The sequence below is a fragment of the Bidens hawaiensis genome, unplaced genomic scaffold (genome assembly GCF_021521415.1).
Source record: "Bidens hawaiensis isolate Kalapana, Puna unplaced genomic scaffold, B.hawaiensis_p1.1 tig00073950_1, whole genome shotgun sequence".
Taxonomy (NCBI): Eukaryota; Viridiplantae; Streptophyta; class Magnoliopsida; order Asterales; family Asteraceae; genus Bidens; species Bidens hawaiensis.
In genome coordinates, this window is record NW_027502848.1 from 30,146 (window position 1) to 36,174 (window position 6,029).

The following is a 6,029-nucleotide window of genomic DNA, read 5'->3' on the forward strand; positions in this document are numbered from 1 at the left end:
AAGCCTTTCTGACGCTCAAGCAATTGTTGTGTGAAGCTCCTGTTCTTGCGCTACCTGAGGGTAATGATGATTTTGTCGTGTATTGCGATGCATCCAACCAAGGTCTCGGTTGTGTTCTTATGCAACGAGGCAAGGTTATCGCTTACGCATCAAGGCAACTTAAGGTTCATGAAAAGAATTATACAACTCACGACCTCGAACTTGGTGCAGTTGTTTTTGCCTTGAAGATCTGGAGACACTACCTTTATGGTACTAAGTGTATCCTCTACACTGACCATAAAAGCCTTCAGCATATCTTTGATCAAAAGGAACTCAACATGAGGCAACGCCGATGGAACGAACTCATCAGCGATTACGATTGTGAGATCCGGTATCATCCTGGTAAGGCTAATGTGGTAGCCGATGCGCTCAGCCGAAAACCCTGCCACCTTAACTGTATTTTGCCGCGCACCCAGCTTCACTTTGCGCCGATTCAAAGCAACCTTGAATCGCGTATTCGTGACGCGCAGCGCGCATCCATCAGTAATGGTAACCTTCGCGCCGAGTTAGCGTGTGGCGCGGAAGCGCATTTTGTCCCTAATCTGAGTGGAATTCTCTGCTATCTCAATCGCATCTGGATTCCCTTTGATGAGAATCTTCGCGCTGATATCCTGAGTGAAGCGCACAAATCTCGGTATTCCATTCATCCCGGCGCTGATAAGATGTACAAGGATTTGCGCATTACTTATTGGTGGCCCGGTATGAAAAAGGATATTGCTGTGTTCGTAGCTAAATGTCTGACTTGTTTTAAAGTGAAAGCTGAACACCAACGCCCATCTGGTTTGCTCGAACAACCAGAAATTCCTACGTGGAAATGGGAATGTGTAGCGATGGACTTTATTACCAAGTTACCTTTGACAGCAAGCAAACATGATAGCATTTGGGTAATAGTGGATCGTTTGACTAAGTCTGCTCACTTTCTGCCCATTCGTGAAAACTACCGTGTTGAGCAACTCGCGCAGCTTTATGTCAAGGAAATTGTCTGCCGCCATGGTACTCCTTTGAGCATCATATCCGATCGCGATGGCCGTTTTATATCTCGCTTTTGGAAATCTCTCCAATCTGCGCTAGGAACTCGCTTGGACATGAGTACGGCATATCATCCTCAGACTGACGGTCAGTCTGAGCGAACTATTCAAACTCTTGAGGATATGCTCCGATCTTGTGTTCTTGATTTTGGAGGTAATTGGGATTCGCACCTGCCTTTGATCGAGTTCTCTTATAATAACAGCTATCATTCCAGTATTGGTATGGCCCCATTTGAAGCACTTTACGGTCGTAAGTGCCGCTCCCCGATTTGTTGGAGCGAAGTGGGAGAAGCTCAAATCACAGGACCCGAACTTGTTCAAGAGACAACCGATAAAATCGCCAAGATCCGTGATCATCTGCTGACTGCTAGAAGCCGACAGAAGAGTTACGCAGATCGCATACGAAAGCCTCTCGAATTTCAAGTTGGTGATCTTGTTCTCCTCAAAGTGTCGCCTTGGAAGGGTGTTGTCCGCTTTGGGAAGAAAGGTAAGCTTGCTCCTCGTTATGTTGGTCCATTCAAGATTCTCGCGCGTGTGGGAAAAGTTGCCTACAGACTTGACCTGCCACCCGCGCTCAGTAATGTGCATCCAACGTTCCATGTATCCAATCTCAAGAAGTGTTTAGCTGACGAGAACCTTCACATTCCACTTGATGAAGTTCAAGTTGATGAAACTATGCATTTCGTTGAGAAGCCTGTTGAGATTATGGATCGCGAGGTTAAGCAAACCAAGCGCAGTCGTATCCCTATTGTTAAAGTTCGCTGGGAGTCCAAGCGCGGAGCCGAGTTTACATGGGAAAGGGAAGATCAAATGAAGATCAAGTACCCGCACCTGTTCTCTGCGCAACCTACTTCGAGATAAATTTCGGGACGAAATTTCTTAAAGTAGGAGAGACTGTAACATCTGCCCCGATCCGACCCGACCCAGGTACCCGTTTCTCTTACCCGATCTCTTTCTTTTATGATTTAATATTTATACTTATATTTTACTTTTAATAATAATATATATTTTCCTTCCCGCCTCTTTCTCTCTCTTTCTTTCCGCCGTCCCGTCCCTCTCCTTCTCTCTTTCCGCCTTCTTTTCCCTCTTGTCGCCGTCCCGCCCTTACGCCTTGTTTCCCTCTTTTTCTTCTAACTCTTTGCTTGTCCTTTGTTCCTTCCCGCCTAAGGTTGTCTGCGCAGCTCCACGCGCCAGACTCCCTTACAAGGAATCCTGCGTGAAGACCACCTGTACAGCGATTCGCGAGACGAACTCTTCTCGCAGCGCGTTAAGAATTGTAATTCTTCTCGCAGCGCGCGAAGGACGGTAGTTCTTCCCGCGACGCGCTAAGGATTTGTAGTTCTTCTCGCAGCGCGCTAAGAATCGTAGTTCATCCCTCGACGCGCGAAGAATTATAGTTCTTCCCGCGGCGCGCTAGGAATTTTGGTTCCTCCCGCGGCGCGCTAAGAAATGTGATTCTTCCCGCGGCGCGCTTGGAAATGTAGTTCTTTCCGCGACGCGTTAAGGTTGGTTCTGTCTGCCTTCGCGCTCGCGCTCTCTTGACCTTCTGTGTCAGCCTTCTCGCGCTAAACCCTTTGAGTTTTCTTCTGTTTAATCTAGCCGTTGCTTTTGAGTTGTCTTATCTTTTGAGCTGTTGACCTAATCTGCTTTATGTCTGAAAAGTTACTTTCGGCGCAGCATGCGCACCAACCCCATTGGTTGGCAGAAAAAGTGACTGACATTATCTTTTGAGATCTGCTTTTGCCATGCTTGACCAGTACCTTTTTCTGAACCGCCCATGCCTTTTTCTCTTTTTCCCTGCTGCCATATCTTTTGATATCTTTTACTTGCTTTTGGATATCTTTTGTTATCTTTTGTTTTGTCTTGTTCTGTTTGTCTTGGAATCTTTTCCCCTTTTTCTGGATTCATGTCTCCTAGGGTTTCTCTATAAATAATAGTATTATTTTTCCTAACACTACACACACAAAACACTTAATCTCTCCTGTTTTCCTTGCTCTCTGCCGCCTCCCTCTCTGCCTCCGTCTTCCTCCCTGTTCTGTCCTGCTTTTCCGGTAATATATATATTATATATAATAATTTACTTATGCAAACTTATAATCAAGACTTAAAACAGATCATTAAAACAATAATCTTGTTTATAGGTTAACTAGTGTTTGTTTAAAGTTGGTTCTTGCTTTATCTTACACCGCATCGTTTATCAAGTGAGTAATCTCGTACCTAATCCCTTTTTATTTTTAATGTTTTGGGATGTTCATGTGTTCATACAAACTTAGAGTCTTAAACTGTTTATGAACTTTAGTCGCGCAGTATCCCATGTGTTGAGGACGTAGACTTGGCTGTTTATTTGTATGTGTGGATCATTAACCGTCTTGTCGGTCTATTCCGCAGTTTTCATGGTACCATTAGATGAACACGGGAGAACTATCGTTTATGATTTTCTCTTTTGTTTGCACATGCACAGTTTGTCTTGTTTGTGAGCTCAATTGTGAGCACTGGCAGTCTTATGAATCTTAGAGTTGGTCCCGATCAGATTACACCCTTGTTGAAAACCAGACATACACATGTTGCGCGCAGATTTATTGTTATCTATGTATTGTATTAAACTTGATTTCTCACCAACACGCAAGTGTTTGACGTTTATTTTAACACATGTTCAGGTTTGCAGTAGCTGTTTTGGAGCTTGTGGACACATAGGAAGTTTTCTTTATTTTGGACCTAGATTAAAATGTATCAAGACAAGTTATTGCTGTTCGAATATTATGATTTATAATATATTGATTTATGATGATTTATGTTATCTTGTGTTTACCCTGCGCGTGCGCGAATGAATGTATTTATTAAATATTGACACCCATTAGTGTCACGAGTAATGAAACAATATGTGGCGCCCCGATGTATAATCCGCCTTTGGTCGGGGTGTTACAGATTGGTATCAGAGCTCGTTGACTTTAGGATAGGTGGTTTGACGTAACGGCCTAGAATACCTAAGAGTCCCTTCTCGCGCATGAGAGAAATCTCATGTTTGCGCGCTTATTGTTAATTACTCGTTATTTATGAATATGCTCGCGCTTGCGCAGTGTATGATTTTATGTTCTACTCCGCGATATTTCGATTTTTGTTGAATTTCGATTTTTATTGATTTTACTTACATATTCGTTTGTTGGATTTGAAAATCCGAAAAGTCATGGTGATACATGAATAGTTGATTTTCAATTTCCATTTACGATTATGTTCTGAGGTTGGAGACTTGAAAAGTCATGGTGATACATGAATTGTCAACCTCCAATACTCATTTTCTTGTATATTTTATATTGAGGATTGAAAAGTCATGGTGATACATGAATCGTCAATCTCCAATACTCGTTTGCTCGTATATTTTAAACTGGGAATTCGGAAAGTCATGGTGATACATGAATTGTCGATTTCTTGATTCGAATTTGTTACCTTTATTAAGTCTGCATTTAGGGTCATTTAATCTACTTTAACTTTTGATAGTATCTAACTCTGCGAAACCAAGCTTTATAAAGTTATACTTTGCGATAAAACCAAGATATTAACTAAAAATTAAAACTTTTATAGAATGCCTCCGCTATCTCGCCGATTTCAGAGAAGAGAAGCCTCGCGCATGCGTAGACAGCAACGTTCCCAGGAAATGGCCGCCGCAATAGCCCAAGCTTTGAGCCAAAACAATACCAACACCTCTGGTTACAACATTAAATCCTTTAACGCGGGTAACCCTCCAAAGTTCACAGGTCTTGGAGGAGCCACCGTGATGCTCCAGTGGCTTGAGAAAATCGAAAACACTTTCCTCCACACCCAATGCCCCTCAGACAGACGAACCCTATATGCTTCCAGTGTCCTGGAATCTAGAGCGCTTACATGGTGGAATGGAGTAGCTCATGCGCGTGGCGCAGAAGCTGCTTCCAGCATGCTCTGGGAGGAATTTAAGGAAATTCTGACGCGAGAATTCTGCCCTCCCAACGAAGTTAAGCGCCTGGAGGAAGAATTCTGGAACTTGAAGCAATACAGCGGTGAAGCGCGCGAGTACGCGACGCGCTTCCATGAACTAAGCCTGCTTGTCCCTCACCTTGTTACCCCTTCCCGCCGAGCCATAGAGAAATTTCTTGGGGGTCTCCCCATGGAAATTCAAGATTCTGTATGGGCCAGAAACCAGTTACCCTCTCTGACGCCATCGAGTTGGCCGCTGTGCTCAGCGACAACCATGTCAGAGCAGGAACCCTGTTCCTGCGGGGAACTGAGAAGACCAAACTCACCAAGACTGCCCCTGAACCAACAGAAACCAAACCTGAACCCTCAAACCGTAACAACCTCAAGCGCAGGCGCAAGGCCTATGCGCTTACCAACCCGCCCATTGCCCAGCAACCCATTTATCAACCTCCAGTTTACGCGCCTAACCCTCTGTCAGCCTACCCAACACCTCCTGTAGTCCACAACTATGCCTTAACCAATCCCGCACTCCCTGCCCCGCCACCTAAGAAACCTTACACAGGAAACCATCCCTTTTGCCCAACCTGTAGATTTCACCACCCAACCCAAACCCCGTGTCGACTTTGTAACCGATGTGGCCGTACTGGTCACACTGCTGAAAACTGTAGAGTCCTTCCCGCCAATCCAATTGCGCCAACACCACCAGTCTACCCGCAGAACCCACAATCAATCTACCAAAACCCACGACCCAGATCGTGCTTTAACTGCGGTGATCCCAGTCATTTCCGGAACGCGTGCCCAAGGCTACAAGTGCAAATCACACAAGCGAATCCGGTGAACCAGATTTCGAACCAAGTGACACGCGGGCGAGCTTTTAACATAACCGCGCACCAAGCGCAAGCGAATAATGACGTAGTTAATGGTACATTTTTGCTTAACGGATTTTATGCTTCTGTACTTTTTGATACTGGCGCCGATCGAAGTTTTATTTCTCGCGCGTTTGAGCAGAAGCTT